This window comes from Trichomycterus rosablanca, chromosome 27, assembly GCF_030014385.1.
Source record: "Trichomycterus rosablanca isolate fTriRos1 chromosome 27, fTriRos1.hap1, whole genome shotgun sequence".
Classification (NCBI taxonomy): domain Eukaryota; kingdom Metazoa; phylum Chordata; class Actinopteri; order Siluriformes; family Trichomycteridae; genus Trichomycterus; species Trichomycterus rosablanca.
This window is the reverse complement of record NC_086014.1, coordinates 14777787-14798255: the sequence shown is the minus strand read 5'-3', so window position 1 is coordinate 14798255 and position 20469 is coordinate 14777787. Positions and strand designations below refer to the sequence as shown.

At 47.6% G+C, this 20469-nt stretch overlaps 1 long non-coding RNA gene across 3 annotated transcripts in view; it reads left to right on the top strand.

Annotated features, from left to right (window-relative positions):
* LOC134304258 (uncharacterized) overlaps positions 1-20469 on the top strand; it is a 123771-nt gene that overhangs the window by 78434 nt on the left and 24868 nt on the right. For all 3 annotated transcript variants that reach the window (XR_010007795.1, XR_010007794.1, XR_010007793.1), the window contains exon 4: positions 5185-5258. This is a non-coding gene — a long non-coding RNA (uncharacterized LOC134304258). The remainder of the gene's footprint in view (positions 1-5184; positions 5259-20469) is intronic.

The following is a 20469-nucleotide window of genomic DNA, read 5'->3' as shown; positions in this document are numbered from 1 at the left end:
TTTTGGCTTTAGAAAATATGACTATATGGTCAAAGGTATTGGGACGCATTTTAATGTAAATAAATTCTCGTTGATGTTTAATCTGTATGAAGGTGTAATTATACGAGTGTCGTTTATTTGTAAATTGGGGCGTCAGGGACCGTTTAAGCGTTTTCGGTACACGGAGGGAGACGTTAGCCAGCACGCTAGCGGGTTTGAACGTCCTGAGGCTAACTGTGTTAGCTTAGTAAGCTAAAGGTAGAGCGTCTAAATAATCTGCCTCATGAGTTCATGTCTTATTATTGCCAGACTACGTCCTTCTCTTCCTAACTCTGTAGCTGAAACCCTCATACATGCTTTCATCACATCCAGGTTGGACTACTGTAACTCTGTATTAATCGGGCTTCCTTCCCGTAGTCTGAAGAAGCTTCAGTATGTTCAGAATTCTGCAGCAAGAGTTCTCACACATACAAGCTCTTGGCAACACATCACTCCTATACTAAAAGATCTGCACTGGCTTCCAGTCCAATATCGCATAAACTACAAAATACTCCTCTTAGTATTCAAGTCCCTGCATGGTCTGGCTCCTGACTATCTCTCTGTTCTGCTGACCAGATACTGTCCTTCACGCTCGCTCCGGTCTGCTGATGCCAGCTTGCTCTCTGTACCTCCTGTCAAGCTGCGCATGTACGGTGAAAGAGCGTTTAGTGTTGTTGGCCCAAAGTTATGGAACACCATCCCCCTTTATCTCCGCTCATGTTCCTCCTTGACAATTTTTAAGAAGCAATTAAAAACTTATCTCTTTAGAACTGCTTTCCATAATTCTTAGTTTTATTGAATACTTGTTTTTAATTTGTTTTTATTCTCAATATTTGCAGTAGTACTATTTACTTTCTTATGTTTTATTACTCGTTTTATACCTTTTCTGTTGTTCTCTTTTAATTTCTTTGATGTGTAAAGTGTCCTTGTGTATCCTGAAAGGCGCTTATAAATAAAATTCTATTATTATTATTATTATTAGAATCCTCTCTACTGAGGCAGCTGATTAGGTAGGTGGTTCTAATGTTTTGGCTCTTCAGTGTGTGTGTGTGTGTGTGTGAGTCTGAACGCTTGCTTGGTTTGGAATCACTCTTTCCAGGAGATGAAACGAAGAATGTAACTCGTCCCCGATTGAAATCCGAGCGTCCGTGCTGCCTTCGAGTGCGCGCTTCTTCTGTGTGAGTTTGTGTGTGCAGGAGCGCGACCTCCGGCCTCCTGTGCCGAGCATCATCAAACCTTTCACCTTCCTCCAGAAGACGTGCCGAGAGGACAAACATCCAGGAGATCCATCATTCTCCTCTCCAGCGTGAGGCTTCCAGACGTTATGGCGAGGACAGAGATGGTACAGGTTCAAATCAGAACCTCGGTTGGATGGAACAGATACAGTGTATCACAAAAGTGAGTACACCCCTCACATTTCTGCAAATATTTCATTATATCTTTTCATGGGACAACACTGTAGACATGAAACTTGGATATAACTTAGAGTAGTCAGTGTACAGCTTGTATAGCAGTGTAGATTTACTGTCTTCTGAAAATAACTCAACACACAGCCATTAATGTCTAAATAGCTGGCAACATAAGTGAGTACACCCCACAGTGAACATGTCCAAATTGTGCCCAAATGTGTCGTTGTCCCTCCCTGGTGTCATGTGTCAAGGTCCCAGGTGTAAATGGGGAGCAGGGCTGTTAAATTTGGTGTTTTGGGTACAATTCTCTCATACTGGCCACTGGATATTCAACATGGCACCTCATGGCAAAGAACTCTCTGAGGATGTGCGAAATAGAATTGTTGCTCTCCACAAAGATGGCCTGGGCTATAAGAAGATTGCTAACACCCTGAAACTGAGCTACAGCATGGTGGCCAAGGTCATACAGCGGTTTTCCAGGACAGGTTCCACTCGGAACAGGCTTCGCCAGGGTCGACCAAAGAAGTTGAGTCCACGTGTTCGGCGTCATATCCAGAGGTTGGCTTTAAAAAATAGACGCATGAGAGCTGCCAGCATTGCTGCAGAGGTTGAAGACGTGGGAGGTCAGCCTGTCAGTGCTCAGACCATACGCCGCACACTGCATCAACTCGGTCTGCATGGTCGTCATCCCAGAAGGAAGCTGACGCACAAGAAAGCCCGCAAACAGTTTGCTGAAGACAAGCAGTCCAAGAACATGGATTACTGGAATGCCCTGTGGTCTGACGAGACCAAGATAAACTTGTTTGGCTCAGATGGTGTCCAGCATGTGTGGCGGCGCCCTGGTGAGAAGTACCAAGACAACTGTATCTTGCCTACAGTCAAGCATGGTGGTGGTAGCATCATGGTCTTGGGCTGCATGAGTGTTGCTGGCACTGGGGAGCTGCAGTTCATTGAGGGAAACATGAATTCCAACATGTACTGTGACATTCTGAAACAGAGCATGATCCCCTCCCTTCGAAAACTGGGCCTCATGGCAGTTTTCCAACAGGATAACGGCCCCAAACACAACCTGCAAGATGACAACTGCCTTGCTGAGGAAGCTGAAGGTAAAGGTGATGGACTAAACCCAATTGAGCACCTGTGGCGCATCCTCAAGTGGAAGGTGGAGGATTTCAAGGTGTCTAACATCCACCAGCTCCGTGATGTCATCATGGAGGAGTGGAAGAGGATTCCAGTAGCAACCTGTGCAGCTCTGGTGAATTCCATGCCCAGGAGGGTTAAGGCAGTGCTGGATAATAATGGTGGTCACACAAAATATTGACACTTTGGGCACAATTTGGACATGTTCACTGTGGGGTGTACTCACTTATGTTGCAGCTATTTAGACATTAATGGCTGTGTGTTGAGTTATTTTCAGAAGACAGTAAATCTACACTGCTATACAAGTTGTACACTGACTACTCTAAGTTATATCCAAGTTTCATGTCTATAGTGTTGTCCCATGAAAAGATATAATAAAATATTTGCAGAAATGTGAGGGGTGTACTCACTTTTGTGATACACTGTATATACCAGGGCGTCGACCATGGAGCTAAATCTTGAGGATTCGACCCTGATTCACCACTTTTTTATAATGAAAAAGTGACTTTAGTGAGGACCAAATCATCACCAAAACATCATGGTGTGCTCACAGTCAGTTCTGGTGGTCAGAAGAGGAATGAGTCAAAGACTCATTGATGATCGACGTTGATTGAAAAGCTTCTAAAAAGCTTCATCACTGTTCCTAGGTTGCTTTGTTTGAAAAGAAGCGCTCTCGCAGTGTTCCAGTGGAGTCCTAAACCATTAGAAACGGCTTCATAAGCCTTTCCAGAGCGATATATTTCACACACTTGATCCTGATTGGTTCATTTTCTTTTTATTTATGCCGGTCAGAGCGGCGAGCACAATGTAGTAACCGGCCGTCACGTCCCTCCCTCAGACACAGCCCATTACGTCTAGGTATCCAGATAACCAGTCGACAGAACGGATGATGATTAGAACCCCGGATGCCAGAGGTACTACAGTAGTTTATACCAAAACAAAAAAAAACACCCCCACGCTACTCCCTATAAATCTCTATAAGAGAAGCGGCCATGCTTGTTGCATTAGCCCGCTGGTCAGATGGAAAATCTCGTCGCTAGCCGCGAACACATTTTCCGCGTGTCAGGCAGGAAATGTGGCGTAGTCGCCGAGCGCTGCGATGGAGGCGGCCGACAGGCCCACTTATCCTAATACAGACGCCGACTCTGTGTACCTGTGTACCCGGACGGAGGAGCTAGAGGGGAAAACCAGAATAAACGCTCCAAATGAAGACGAATGCTTGTTTAGCAAAAACCCGCCAACACGGCGAGTGTAGATTAGCAGGAGAAACGAGCGACGTGGGTGTCGGTTTAGCCTTCAAAGTTTCACCGAAAAACAAGCCGCTCTTAAACTCTCTGCTGCACGTAAACCAGGCGCAGCGCCGAAAATCAAAACGCCGCCCCGCGTTCTCCTCCCTCCTCTCTCCTCCGTGTCCCGCTGCAGCATGAACAGAGAAGGGTTTCGCTAGGGATGAGGTTCGAGAGGTCGCGAGCGTGGACCGTCCCTCCGTCCATTCATCTCCTGCGCGTTGTCCTCACCGTGGCCTCGAACAGGAAGGACGAGGACTGAACACACACGGTTTCTGTTTCTTCCTCCGCCCGAACACATCGGGTCAGAATTTACTCCTGACTCAGCATCTCCAGGAGGAGCGATCGCATCAGTGTAAAATAATATCAGATATTTAAAAATAAAATACAATAAAAATAAAAAGAATAAATAAAATAACATAAATTAAAAGAATAAAATAATAGCACTTAAAAAATAAAGATATTATTAATAATCATAACAATAACAATAGTAATAATAATAATAGTAATAATAATAAATAATATAATAATAATAATAATATTAAAATTAATGTCATTATTAATAATAATAATATAAATAATAACAACAATAATAATAATAATAATTAATAATAATAATCATAATAATAATGATAATAATAATATTATTAACAACAATAATAATAATGTCAGTATTAATAATAATAATAATAATAATAATATTAATAATAATAATAATAATAATAATAATAATAATATTAATAATAATAATTATAATAATGTCAGTAATAATAATAATAATTAAAATTTGTCTTTGTACGGCTGAGGTCAGGGCTCTGTGCAGGACGCTGGAGTTTCTGGAGTTAAACCGTCTGTTCTCTTGGTGTCCTGAAACTTTTGACCTCGTGCTGTAGAGAAGAGACGGTGACGTTTTTTATTTATGTCTTTATTTTTCCCCTTTAGCAAAATTAGCTCCAGTCATCATTTCTATTCTGGGCGTCGTACGAATTCAGCCATTGTTTGGGGGGGGGGAGCGGCTTTACGGTGTCAGTCTGACAATGAGGGGAAGTCGTTAGTCAGGAGGGCCTGGCAGACGGCGGGCAGACGAACCCTGGTGCCACCCATACGGGAGAGAACCCACTCAATAAATTCTATTTAATGGACAATTTTATCTAATTCGTCTTATAATTTTGAGTATAACTGACCACTTAAAGTTTGGGGGCCTTACTCAGGGGCCCAACAGTGTCCACATGGTGATGCTGGGGTCTAAACCAGCAACCTTCTGATTACTAGTCCGGTATTTTAAGCTCTGAGCTTTTTTATCTGATCATTTTCTGATCTGTTGATTTCAGGTGATGACAGACGCAGACGTGGTTCCTGCCCTCCTCACATTCAGTCATGGACCTTCCCACCACACCTACAGCAGGTACCATTCAATACCAGACTCTGTTGGGGGTGGGGGGCACTCGTACACCCGCTCAGTGGTCGTCGTCACTGTTAATTAGGATAAAATCAGCCAAGTCGGCTTGTTTGTACGTGCAGAATCTGGCAACCAGTCGTTGTTTGTTTACGTTCGATCACACAAGTGATTAGTTGAATAAATACTAATCTTGTCATGTGACCTGACCGTGCTGTCCTGCGGTAGCGGCGCACAGTGTGACATTTAAAAACATGAGCTAATCCGCTGGGTCTTGCTAGCCGCTATCATTCGCTCGTTATTGTTGTAGTATGATTAATTGGATGCTATTAAGGGGCGGCGGATCGCGACTCTTTCATAATGGCAGAGCGGCTGATTGGATCCCCCACCCCTCTACCCCCCTAAACATACATACACACACATATACACACACACATATACACACATATACACACACACGCAAACTCACATACACACACATATACATAATCACACACACATATACACACACACGCAAACTCACATACACACACATACATAATCACACACACATATACACACACACACAAACTCACATACACACACATATACATAATCACACACACATATACACACACACGCAAACTCACATACACACACATATACATAATCACACACATACACACTCATACACATATACATAATCACACACACACATACATACACACGCAAACTCACATACACACACATATACATAATCACACACACATATACACACACACACAAACTCACATACACACACATATACATAATCACACACACATATACACACACACACAAACTCACATACACACACATATACATAATCACAAACACATATACACACACACACAAACTCACATACACACACACATACATAATCACACACACATATACACACACACGCAAACTCACATACACACACATATACATAATCACACACATACACACTCATACACATATACATAATCACACACACACACACATACATACACACGCAAACTCACATACACACACATATACATAATCACACACACATATACACACACACACAAACTCACATACACACACACATACATAATCACACACACATATACACACACACGCAAACTCACATACACACACATATACATAATCACACACATACACACTCATACACATATACATAATCACACACACACATACATACACACGCAAACTCACATACACACACATATACATAATCACACACACATATACACACACACACAAACTCACATACACACACACATACATAATCACACACACATATACACACACACGCAAACTCACATACACACACATATACATAATCACACACATACACACTCATACACATATACATAATCACACACACACATACATACACACGCAAACTCACATACACACACATATACATAATCACACACACATATACACACACACACAAACTCACATACACACACACATACATAATCACACACACATATACACACACACGCAAACTCACATACACACACATATACATAATCACACACACATATACACACACACACAAACTCACATACACACACACATACATACACACACACATACACACTCATACACATATACACACACATACATAAACAGACACACACACAAACACATATACACACATATACACACACACACAAACTCACATACACACACATATACATAATCACACACACATATACATAATCACACACACATATACACACACACATTGTCTTTAGTCCTGTCTTCTAATTACTTGTTTATATTAGGGATAATTAGGAATATCTTTTGTAGTTATTTATTATAGGATTTTTTGTATTTATTGTTGTATTTACACTGTTTTGTCTTGCACTTTTTGTACCGTGTTACACCGTGATCCTAGAGGAACGCTGTTTCGTTTCAATATGTACTTGTATGTAGCTGAAATGACAATAAAACCTCTCTGACTCTGACACACAAACACATATACACACACATACACACATATACACACACACATACACACACACACGCAAACTCACATACACACACATACATACACACACACACACACACACACACACATATACACACACATACATGCACACACACACACACTTAGGGTTCAGTTAAATATGTGTGAATCCTGTTATTGATTGTCTGCCGCAGAGATGTATATGGACAACAGTTTAGGAAAGGACCTTTCCTGTTCCCTGTGCACAGAGCCCTGACCTCAGCCCCACCGGGATGAACCGGAACACTGACTGATCGATGAGTCGGGCACAAATTCCCATACACATACAAACTTCAAAGTCCTGTGAGATCATACACATGTGGCACTATTTTCCGTTAGGCATCTATATATACTCTATTTTTTTACACTTGACACACTGATGTGCGTCCCACCGAGGGTTCAGGTCCACGTACCGCCGCGCGCCCTCTGTACTGGAACAGGAAATGAGCGGACGTTAGCGTGTGGAAGCAGGAAGCTAAACGTGGTATTTTTGACACTGTTTTTCGGTGCTTGTGCGTCAGAGTTGTACAGTAGGTGTAGCTTTCTGACCTGTCTCACCTCCTTCCATTCACACCGTTCACCCCCGTTCACTTGTTAAGCTCGTGTCGTGTAGCTCCGTTCCATGATTAGCGGAACGTGTCGCCGGGTCGCGCTGCTACCTGCTGCGCCGCACTTTTGAAGTCGGTGAATTTTTCCGGAGAATCTAAATTTGGTGGATGAGATGCGGCGGTAAAGGAAAAGTTCAGTGAAGTCTTTTTTCCACGCCGTATTTTCCAGTATCCTGAACGCCGGGGTGGGATTGCGTCCCTCACAGCATCAGGAAACCTTCTAATAGCCTGTTGTAATGACGTGGCGGTCACGCCTGACGTCATGCACGTGCCGACTGTGTGCTTCGATTCCAAGCCGAATCTGGCATGATGGTCGACACAAGACCAGATCTGCTGCTGTAAGTGCGTCAGAAACTGTCCTCGGTCTGCACAGAACAACATGAGAGAAAACGTCCAGGGAGCGGCAGTTTAAACACATAAAGCACTGACACTGAAGAGCCAAAATGTTCAGGTTTGATTATTTCATAGTGATGGAGCATGTGAGGGTAAGTGATCTATTAGAAGTGATCTGATGGTGCATGTGAGGGTGAGGGATCTATTAGATGTGAGGGATCTATTAGATGTGAGGCTGAGGGATCTATTAGATGTGATAGATCTATTAGATGTGAGGGATCTATTAGATGTTGATCTGATGGTACATGTGAGTGTGAAGGATCCATCAGATGTTTATCTGATTGTGAGGGATCTATTAGATATAAGGAATCTAGTAGCTCCAGTTGTCCTGGCTGCACATCTTTGTACTGTGGGAGGAAACCGGAGCTCCTGGAGGAAACCCACACGGATGCAAACTCAACACAGAAAGGAATTGAACCCATGCCCTTCCCACAGCTGTGCCGCCCCAGCGTTCCTGGTCTTGAAGAAACGTGTCTTACAATTAAACACGGAAGGTCACACCAGCTCCTAGCGACCACACAGAATTATACGATCTGGTGAAAATGACATTATGAATCTGTTAAACGGATTAATAATGCGCTGGTTCTTTTATTTATGGTGGAGACGACGGAGTGAGTGTCTGGTGACACGCGGCTGAATCTGAGCTCGGACGGTTGGTTCATCGTTCAGGAGAAACTCGATCCCTCGATCTCGGGGCGACCCTGAGAACCTCGTCCCTCGTAAAGCGGCGAGTCGGGATTTCTCACCCTCGGCTGAAATCGTAGCCGCCGTCTGTTTCCCTCGACCCGCCGTAAATCACGTCCCCAAAGTGGACGGAAACGCCCCTTCCAGAGAGGTAAACGTGTCGCGTCTGGGCGAGCCGGTCCAGGTCTTTCGGGTGGACTTACGGGGTCCGGCGCTGTAAATCCGTCACGACTGAGCGGGGCGAGTCGGGGGGTCAGTGCGGAGTCGTAGATTTTCGGGAGCTTTATAGCGATCCTGATTGTTGTGTGTTAGAATTATGTGAGTTGTATTAGCGCTAATGAAGGGCGTAAATTCCGGGTTTTACGAGCGGCTCTTTACGAGGCGGGGGAAAACTCGCGGCGCGTCCGTCGCCCGGCCACCGGGGTTCACGCGCCTTGTTTTCATTAACCTGCGGCCGACCGAACGGCCGGCCGGGTTTGTGCGCAAGCGTGTGATTGGTCCATCAAAGTGGACGTCATATTCACCTCCTATGGAAGCTTGTGAGCCTCTTGGCCAAAAGTATGAGGACGCCACATCAGTTATGCTTCCAGCTTTGGGGCACCAAGGGCGTTTGTTGATCCAGCATGATGGCATCTATAAAGATTTGATCCTTTATGGGCCGTATAGTTTTTCTAATTATTTATTTTTTCATGACATGGTGTCTGAAGGGCGTGGCCCTCAGAGGGGCCCTCCGGCCGCGGTTCTGATTCCGGTCAGGCTCCGGGTTTATACGTTTTCGGCCGTCAGTAACACGAAACTCATAAACGTCACTCTGAGACAGACGAGCGCTTGTAAAGCGAAGAAACAACAACGAATCGACGCTCACGTCACGTCTGCACGTCTTCCTGTTCCTCGCCGCTCCGATACGTTAAACCAACACACCCTAGGTGCCCAAAAGTATGTGGAGCCTGTCCGAAGTCCCGTTTTAAAACTGTGAGCGGTACAACGAAGTCGGCTTCATAGCTCTTCTTCCAAACTTTTCCAACTCCTCTGTTAGGTTCTGTGGCGTCAGGGGAATGTGCCATCTCTCCCTGACGCCACAGGCCTTACAGAGCAGTGAACGAGCTGGCTGAAATACGTGGCCAGCTCGTTAGGGCGAATGCGCTGCAGCTGTGTCCTGTGCCTTCCCCTATTTAAGGGATAGGCGCAGAGCTGCAGCCGGCGCATCTTCTGCGTTTGTTGGCCTTTTTCTTTCTTTCAGTTTGTTTGGCACTGCGGTGCCCTTTTATGTTTGTTTATTTGTTTTATCTCTAGATTGTGCCGCCGCACTGTGCCGCCGCCGCTGTGCCGCTGCCGCCGGGCCACCGGTATTGGGGCGCCACCAGGCCGCCGCCGCCGCCAAGCTGCCGCCATTTGAGCCGCCGCTGTCGTGCCGCCGCCGCCGCCTGGTCGCTGCCTTCAGGTCGCCGTCGGGCCGCTGCCGCCGAGCCGTCGAGCCGCCGTGCCGCCGCCACCATGAGATCCTGTTATCGCGCCCAGAGGAGCGCGACCCCCTCCCAGCGTAATCCGCTGGTGACAGCGTCGCGTTCCGCTGTCTGGAGCGCTATTACAACGGCCACTTCCCAGCCAACTTGGCTGGTGACAGCGCCGCTGTGTTCTTTAGTGTAATTACGCGGTTGCGTTCCAGCAATCCTTGCTGCCGACCGTAACACCCGGGCTTGTAAAAAGCCCGTGTTTTTTCCCCCTTCTCCGGCCAACAGCGCGAGGTTTTCCACCTCGCGAACCCGGTCGCTTCACCTCTTTAGTGCTGGGAGCGGTTTTGCTTTCAGCGCTGCTGTGGCAGGCTGCGTAAGCTCCCAGCCAGGAGGTGAGCGACCAGGGTTCGTGCCTCGCGCTTCCCTTTTTTTTGTTATTTGTATTTTTCTGTTTATTTTCAGCCCCGACGTCCGGCTGCCTTCGGAATTCCCCGAAGTGTTTTTTGTTGGTGTTATTCCTTTTATTTTATTGTATATTGTGTTTATTATTTAGTAAATAAACCCTTTAATCCAACTTCCTCTGCATCCTTGGGTCCTTCCTCCCCGAATCATAACATCCTCCCAACCTTTTCCAACTTTTTCCAAACTTTCCCAAACCTTCCCAACTCTTCTTAACCTTTTTCAACTCTTTCCATCTCTTCCCAACTGTTCTTTACCTTTCTTAACTCTTCCCAAACTTTTTCAACTCTTTCCAACTTATCCCAAGTCTTTCCAACCTTTCAAACTCTTCCCAACCTTTTTTAACTCTTCCCAAAATTTATTAACTCTTCCCAACCTTTTTTAACTCTTCCCAAAATTTATTAACTCTTCCCAACCTTTCTCAGCCCACTTTGTTTGAAAAATTACTGGGCACGAGGTGGTAAAACTGGAACGGAAGGGCATCCAAAATGAACAAATGAGCCAATCACAGGCTCTCACTTCATACCCAGCGGATTCATGTCCTGTCTGACCTGAACAGAAGAGAGAGAGAGAGAGGCGTGAGAGAGGATGAAGATTGAAACGTCTTGCTGATGACCGGCGCTTATCTTCTCCTCGTCAGCCCCGGTAACACGAGGAACAGCGATATTTCACCAAGGGCAGCGAGCGGCCCTTCTTTCTCCTCCTCGCGCCCTCGTCTGTCTTTTGTGCCTCCCGTCGTTCTGCCGAGGGAGGCCGAGAGGGCGATAAGCACCCGACCTCTCGTCTCCCGCGATAATCGGGCAATTTCCCTACGTGCTAATCCATCAGAGCGAGAGCCGCGCATAATCCGGGCTCCAGGTGAAGGACCGCGCCGGGAAGACGCTCGTTCTGCTGAGCCGCGCACAAAAGCCGAATCTGTCAGCTCGGATCGATCGGCGGCGGCTTCACGCTCGACACCTGAAATTCCTTTATCCTCCGCCGAGCGCCGGAATGAAGCGGGTCGGGTCGGCGGTCCTGGCCTTTGTCTGTGCGTACGAGCGAAGTGCCACCCGCCCCCCACCCACACCTCACCTCATATAAAAAATGAACAATACACCGCGGTGTAATATCCACAAACGCTGACGGGGTAGAATTCAGAGCCGCGCCGGAGATTACCCCGACTGTGGGGCGCAGAGTTTCCCTCACAACAATAAGATGGTGGGTTGGATTTTAATCTGAAGGATGTCTTCATGCTCCCTGCAGATCCTAAACACGCTTCCCACGTCCACGTCTCACCAGCAGCCACTTTACTCGCTCAGGGTCAAGGTGAGAAATACCACCCCCCTCAAGGCCTCTGTTCTCCTCTGGGACGGCTGTCCGGCGTTTGAGATCGAGCAGACCCTCACGATCACATTCCGATTCGTTTTGGAGGCGGTCGGCGGGGGCGATGACGTCAGGGATCCGCCGGATCTGCTTCAGGACCTCAGTAATTAGCAGAAGTGTCCACATACTTAATGCACTTACATTTTCGGCATTTAGCAGACGCTCTTAGGGTCGATGTTTACTATGGCGTGCACAAGTTCACCTGATTGAACTTTGACCCAGTTTGCTGTTTGCTGACCAGTTCAAAGCTCCTCCAATGAGACGAACTGTTTGATACGAGGCGGTAAAAGCGACTCAGGCCGTAAGAACAACGCTTAACGTGATTTATTGTAGTAAAACAACTCCTAATGCCGACAAACACACTACACACACACTCATACAGACACACTCTCATACACACACATACACTCAAACACACACACACACACCCACTCACTCAAACACACACACACACACACCCACACACACTCTCTCAAACTTACTCAAATACACACATACTCACACTCTCAAACATACACTCACACATACAAACACACACACACACCAATGCTCACACACACACTCTCACGCACTGACACACACACTTACACATACACTCAAACACACACACACACACACACACACACTCATATACACTCTCTCAAACATACACTCAAACACACACACACACACTCATATACACTCTCTCAAACATACACTCAAACACACACACACACACACACTCTCAAACATACACTCAAACACACACACACACACTCATATACACTCTCTCAAACACACTCTAAACACACACACACACACTCTCTCAAACATACACACACACACAATCACACACACACAGTCACACTCTCAAACACACTCACCTACACACACACTTTTAAACATACACTCATACACACATACACACTCGCACATACAAACACTCACACACACATACACACTCACACACACAAACACTCTCTCTCACACACACACTCAAACACACACACACACACACTACTCTCAAACATACACCCATACACACATACACACTCACACACACAAACACTCTCTCACACACACACACTCAAACACACACACACTACTCTCAAACATACACTCATACACACATACACACTCACACATACAAACACTCACACACACACTCATACACAATCCCTCAAACCTACACACTCACACATACTCCCACACTCATATACACACTCTCTCTCTCACACACACACACACACATACACTCATACACACACTAACACACACACACTCACACACACTAACACACACACACACATACTCCCACACTCACATACACACTCTCTCTCTCACACACACACACACATACACTCATACACACACTAACACACACACACTCACACACACTAACACACACACACACATACTCCCACACTCACATACACACTCTCTCTCTCACACACACACACACATACACTCATACACACACTAACACACACATACTCACACACACACACATACTCACACACACACCCTCTCTGGCTGTAAGAGACATAAATTAGCGAGTGTTTTGGAGGAAACATTCACACTGAGGTCGAGCCAGTGAAAATATCAGTTATTATTTTTGATGCTGCAATTTCTGACACTTTGATGCAATCAGCGAGTCGCGGCGGCGGTGAGCGGGGCCCTCCCGGGAGGGGACCTGTCAGGGCCCGGAGGCTGGCGGGAGAGTAATTATCGCAGATCAAACCCTGCTCGTTAGTAGGCAGGGACGGGAGGCGAACGCCAAAAAAGCGGCCGACGTTCGGCAAACGCTTGTTGAAGGATTTCCTAATTGCTGTAAGCGGTTCCTTCAGGACTGACACATCAAACACCCGCCGGCCCGCTGATGTCACCAGCGCCCCCCTCCTTCCCGAATTAAGGGAAGAGGGCACGGCCAAGAACGACGGGCACTTCCTGTCTTCTGGAAGGAAGGAGTGGCACGGTGATGCCCTGTGGCACTCCGCCTCCCTGACCTGGTCTTCGTCTGTCATGCTTTTAATAAACAGTATATATAACATGACTTCTTATATATATATACATATACTGTATATACTGTATATATCTCACACACACTTGCACAGATACACATGGAATGGGCGTGTCTGAGAGAAGAATGATACACCTGATTTCCGTGAGTGGTCTGGGCGTCTGCGCTAATGGTGGGGGGAGTCACGTGGAGCTTAGCATGACTGTCCATACACTATACGGTTCAGTGTGGGAACCTGAGTGGCGGGTGATAAGAAGTGGCGGCTTGTGCGGTGATCCTGGCAGGAACCTCAAGCGTGCTAGCCATGAGCGAGTATCGTGTTTTGTATGTTAGCGAGACGCTCCATCTGTACCTCTTCCGCCGTCTCTTGTGTCATTAGCCGCGTTGTTTCTGGCGGTTTGCTGACAGCACCGGCGCGGCGCCTCTCGGTGCTGTACAGTCAGTAATTGGTAACGTCTCGGTGTTCTCCGGCTCTCGCTCTCTGTGTAGCCGTTATAACAGGTCTTTGGGGGGCCGGGCTTGAGTTTGGGGGAGGGAACGGGTGAACCGGGCGCCTCTCCGGAGGGGAGGTTTTGTAGCAACAGTTTAGGGAAGGGCACAGAGCCCTGGCCTCATCCCCACTCAACAGCTCTGGAATGAACCGGAATGCCGACTGATCGATCGGCGTCCAGCTGTACGCTGTCATTTCAGGACTGAGCGGGCACAAATTCCCATAGTCGCTGTCGTTCCAGCTGGAAAGCTCACACAGACGTCGCTCTGTTTTAAAGGTTTGTTTTTAAAGCTCACAGTCAGGCGTCCGAATACTTTTGGCTGCACACTGCAGTGCCACCCACGCGCTGGCAAGTGAGAAATGGCAGTGGGGAATTGGACATGACTAAATGTGAAGAAAAATGACAGAATCTGTGAGAATAACAGGAAAATGCTGCATGATCCGGCTGGGATGTTTCATATCCACTCGCTTCTATTACCTGCGCACCCCCACCCCCTCCCCTTCCACCCCCGTATCCGAAACGCCGCGCCTGTCATCCTCCGGCGGCATAAATCACCTCTCTCTGCGCCGCCGCCACCCGGGACTCGCCGTCATTATCACCCGTTAAATCCGCCGGCGCTCGTAAAGGCCCCGTCCGTCCCCGTCCGTCCCGGCTCTCGGTCGGAGGCCTGTCCGGTTCTTTACGAGCTCTGCGTGGTCTCGCCCCGCCGCGCCCACGTCCATCACGCCCGCGGTGATTTAATCCCCCCCGTCATCTGAAGCGACAGCTCGCTCTCTCTCGCGCTAGCTGACTCAGTACGGCGGGATACAGCTGTCGCTATCAGGTGAAGGTCCGTCCCCGCCGTCGCTCGCTTTGACAAATTCACGGCGTGGTTCTTCAGACCGTCGCCGTTACGGCGAGGAGCTCGCTCGCATCGTTCGCGGGGAAAATAGAGGGGTGTCCGATTACTTTTGATAATTAAGGTGCCTAAAATACATTTTATTTCATCTAAATACCCAACAAACAAAACTGATTTATTATTTGCTGTTTTCCAATGTTTGTTGTTTTTTTTGTAGCTCTGTGGTTGAGGTACTGAACCTGTAATCAGAAGGTTGCCGGTTCAAGCCCCACCATCGCAAAGTTGCCACTGCTGGGCCCCTGAGCAAGGCCCTTCACCCTCAATTGCTCGGATTGTGTTCTGTTGATTCGGACTGAGGTCAGGGTTCTGTGCAGGACACTGGAGCTTCTTGCTTTGTACACAGGGCCCATCCCTAAACTGTTTCTGCAAAGCTGGAAGCATGTGATTTGCTTTACACCTGTCAGCAACTACTGTGTAGCTCCGCCCCCTTCACATCTGGAGAGACACGCTATGCACTGTGTGTTCCTCCACCACAGACAGCGGGAGGCGCTCTCGCAGAGAAAATTTGTATTGTCGGATGAGATGAAATGCGCTCAGTGGCGTCTGCTGGACTCCCGGCCAGGCCGGTAGCACCGCAGAGACACCGCTGGAACCTTTCAGGTTCGATTCAGGTCACTGATCCCGAATTAAAGTTCGGCGTCACGTTCGGGCCCCGAGATCACGAGAGCAATTCATTAGCGTCTGGCGCTCAGAACCCTCCCTGATTCCTGACGGACGGACGGGCGGAGCGGCGGCCATCAACAAGCTGGCACTCGATCAAGCGGGCATATGCTGCCATAATCTGTTAAAAAGCAACGTCCGAGTCCAAACCTAATTACGTAATAGCACCGACGCGGGCAGAGTGCAGACGCAGCACCTCGACCAGATGCAAACCGGCCCGGAATCCGCTCGCCGCCAGCGTGAGCTCGTACCCAGGGGTGTCAGATCCTCCGGGGCGGCCCGGACGGGCACGTTCGCGCAGAGTTACGACCTGAAATATTTCCTCCTCGTAAAGATGTCAGCGTCCGCCCGCGTCCCGCGTGAGCGTGTTCACGGTTCAGCCCCGGCGTTAAGAACGCTCGGCGTCCTTTTGTACGGCTGACCCGGGAATTAAATCAGACTGAGCCGGCGGGGATCAGGAACGCTCTCTGTGCTGCAGATAAACGCACAGAAACGATAAACGTTTAGAAAATGTTCGCTGAGTCTGAGCTCGCGTAGTTTCTTTTTTTTTTTATCTTTTAAAGCTTCAGACTGGAGAGTTTTTATGACCTTCTGTAAAATACAAAAAAAGAGAAACTAAATAAGAGTTTTCATATACAAGTTTTTGTTTGTATCATATTTGATACATCAGGATTTAAAGTATTAATCTTTTCATTTTAAATAGACACAGAACACAGACACAGAACCCAGACAGGGAACTGAGCGGGCACAAATTCCCACAAACGTATTTAAAAGTCTGTCGGCTGTTGTCCTTGCAGAAAAGATCACACAGAGATACGTGCATCATCTGAAAAGGTCTTTCACAAGACTTTGTAGTGTGTCTGTGGGAATTCCTCAGTCTAAGCGACAACACCAGTGCTGATGTTGGACGACATAAGTCTTGACTTGCAAGATCGGTGTTCCGATTCACCCCAGAGATGGTGTCAGAGCTCAGGCTGGTCTGGTCATTCTGCTCCAAAAAGCAGGTCACATGACTAATGACTGAATAGTTACATATATGAGCAGGTATACAAGCGTTCCTAAATAAAACATAAATAAATAAATAAAATAAATAAATAAATGTAAGAATGAAAGAAAAGAGGAGAAACCAGTAGAGGAAATGTGCTTACTCCAGTAAAAGAATGTTGAACATTATTGTTTGCACACAGACGCGGTGTCGCATTATTTTGTTGTTTTTTTGGGAGGTTTAGCTGCGCCTAAGCGGATGCGTTACCGTCCCGATGTAGCGGGGCTTTTATTCCAGCGCTCTGTTCCTGCCACGGCGTGTTTGGGAGATAAGAGCGGGGATGCCAGGTCTCATCAATGCGAGCACTTATCAGAGAGGGGAAGTGGGAGTGAGATTGCGACCTCAATCCGCACCACAGCGGCGCATTATCTCGGCACTTTGAGCTTTTTTCTCTTACAGCAGCTGTGCTGTTCAGGAAACGCTTCTCATGCACCTTCGGTTCTGCTGCGTCCCGGCACAGAGAAAACACCAGCACCCAAACACCAGCACTCATCATAACACCGAAAACACCAGCACCCAAACACCAGCACTCATCATAACACCGAAAACACCAGCACCCAAACACCAGCACTCATCATAACACCTCAAACACCAGCACCCAAACACCAGCACTCATCATAACACCGAAAACACCAGCACCCAAACACCAGCACTCATCACAACACCGAAAACACCAGCACCCAAACACCAGCACTCATCACAACACCGAAAACACCAGCACCCAAACACCAGCACTCATCATAACACCCCAAACACCAGCACTCATCATAACACCGAAAACACCAGCACCCAAACACCAGCACTCATCACAACACCGAAAACACCAGCACCCAAACACCAGCACTCATCACAACACCGAAAACACCAGCACCCAAACACCAGCACTCATCACAACACCCCAAACACCAGCACTCACCATAACACCGAAAACACCAGCACCCAAACACCAGCACTCATCACAACACCCCAAACACCAGCACTCATCATAACACCGAAAACACCAGCACCCAAACACCAGCACTCATCACAACACCCCAAACACCAGCACCCAAACACCAGCACTCATCACAACACCCCAAACACCAGCACTCATCACAACACCGAAAACACCAGCACCCAAACACCAGCACTCATCACAATGCACGCTCATCACACGCTGGTACACAATCACCCTCAGCAGACAGTTTACCGCCCCCCACCGACCACGCTTTAACCAGGCTCATGCCATCGGTACTCCTACGGAGAGTCTCGAACCTCTCCAGGAACATCAGAGCCCCCCCCACTCAGTGAAGCAGGGTCAGTGTTTAGTAGGGAAAGGTGTTTGGGGTGTCACCTTTGGAGCAGAACGTTTGGGGCGCTTACACACACGCACACACACACAAAACAAACTGTGTAGCATCATTTAAAGTAGATGTTTGTGCGTGAGGGGAATGTGCTGCCCTTTTTTTTGGACCGGAGGCGGGATGGTTGGTAGGTATGCGGCAGGAAAATGGGCCAAACATCACTGGCATAGCTGAGAGAAGCCAGGAACACACACACACACACACACACACACACACACACACTTCAGTAACGGAGGTGTTTGCAGTTCAGTTTGTTGTTCCTGCTGCTTTCGGGTCAATTCTTTTGGAATGATTGCGTGCTGCTCCTGTCCGGGGACAATTAATGGTGTCATTAACCGCTTAGAACCCCTTGTAGCAATCACACTTGTGATTGAAAACAATGCAAGCAATTGAGGGTTAAGGACCTTGCTCAGGGGTCATGGTGGGACTTGAACCAGCGACCTTCTGATCAATAGTCTAGTACCTTAACCACTAAGCCACCTCTGTGCATACAGATTCATTATGAATCAGGGGCAGGTGTGGGAAGCTTTGGAGGACGTCTGTGTGTGGGAATTTGTGTCCGTTTGGTCAGAAGAACCTGCAACCCTTAAGATTTTATACTGTAGTGTGTCTGTGGGAATTTGTGCCCATGTGTGCCTGGCTGACAGTCAAAGTGTGTTTGTGCTCAGTCATGCTGGAACAGGAACGCTGTGATTGGTCGATGGTAGAAGGGGCGTCCACTTACTTGTAGAATAGTGCAGGCTGTGTGTGTGTAGCTTATGGATTCATACAATGCACACACACACACACACACGTTCTTTGATTGTGATTAGCGTTGCGTAATATCAGCGTACTCTGTTTGCCATCACCGCCCGGCTCCCCTGAAACGTCCACGCGTTCGTGGTGTCCAGCTTCATGACGGCACAGAAACCAAACGCCCGCCTCACTTGTTGCGCGCAATTAGCCGGGCGCGAGGAGACAGCCGGGGCAGTTTAGCGTCTCACGCGCTCTGTAATTACGCTCAAACTGTTAGAAAGTGGCGTCCCTGAGGAGCCAATTAGTCCAGGAGCGCTCATCACACGCGGCCCTCATATACAAACAAATCCTTCAAGCGCTCGCTAATCGTTTAAACGCCGGAGAGGACGGACCGCTGCAGCCAGAGCCGCCGGCTCGGTGAAGCTAATTACTGGATAAGAGCGAGAGGACGAGCGTGTTAGGTAATTACCACGCCGCCGCGCGCACCTACAGATAAAAAGAGCGGGAACGCTAGCTTCAGGCTTCGTGTTGATTGGACGTAACGATCCTGTCGGATGTTGCGCAATCAGTGATTGGTCATCCAACACACTCACTCTATAGGGTCAAAAGTATTTGGACGTCCTTTTCATTATTGAATTCGTGTTTCGGCTTATAAAGCAAATTATATTTGCAGCAACAGTTTAGGGAAGGCCCTTGTGCTGGGCGGCACGGTGGCACACCTCTCAGCAAGAAGGGTTAGGGTTCGATTCCCTTGACAGGGCGGTCCGGGTCCTTCCTGTGTTCTTTCCGTGTCAGTGTGGGTTTCCTCCGGGTGCTCCGGTTTCCTCCCACAAAACCCAAGTGTAATAAAGTTTAATAAATTGGACTCACAGTGACCCTGACCAGGATAAAATAGGTCATCTGTAGGTTTTTTGGGTTGGGCGGCACGGTGGTGCACCTCTCAACAAGAAAGGTTAGGGTTCCAGGTTGTTCCCTGTTCTGGGGTGTTCCCTGTTCCGGTGTGTTTCTTGCTTATTAAATTGGACCCACTGTGACCCTGACCAGTATAAAGTGGGTCACCTGT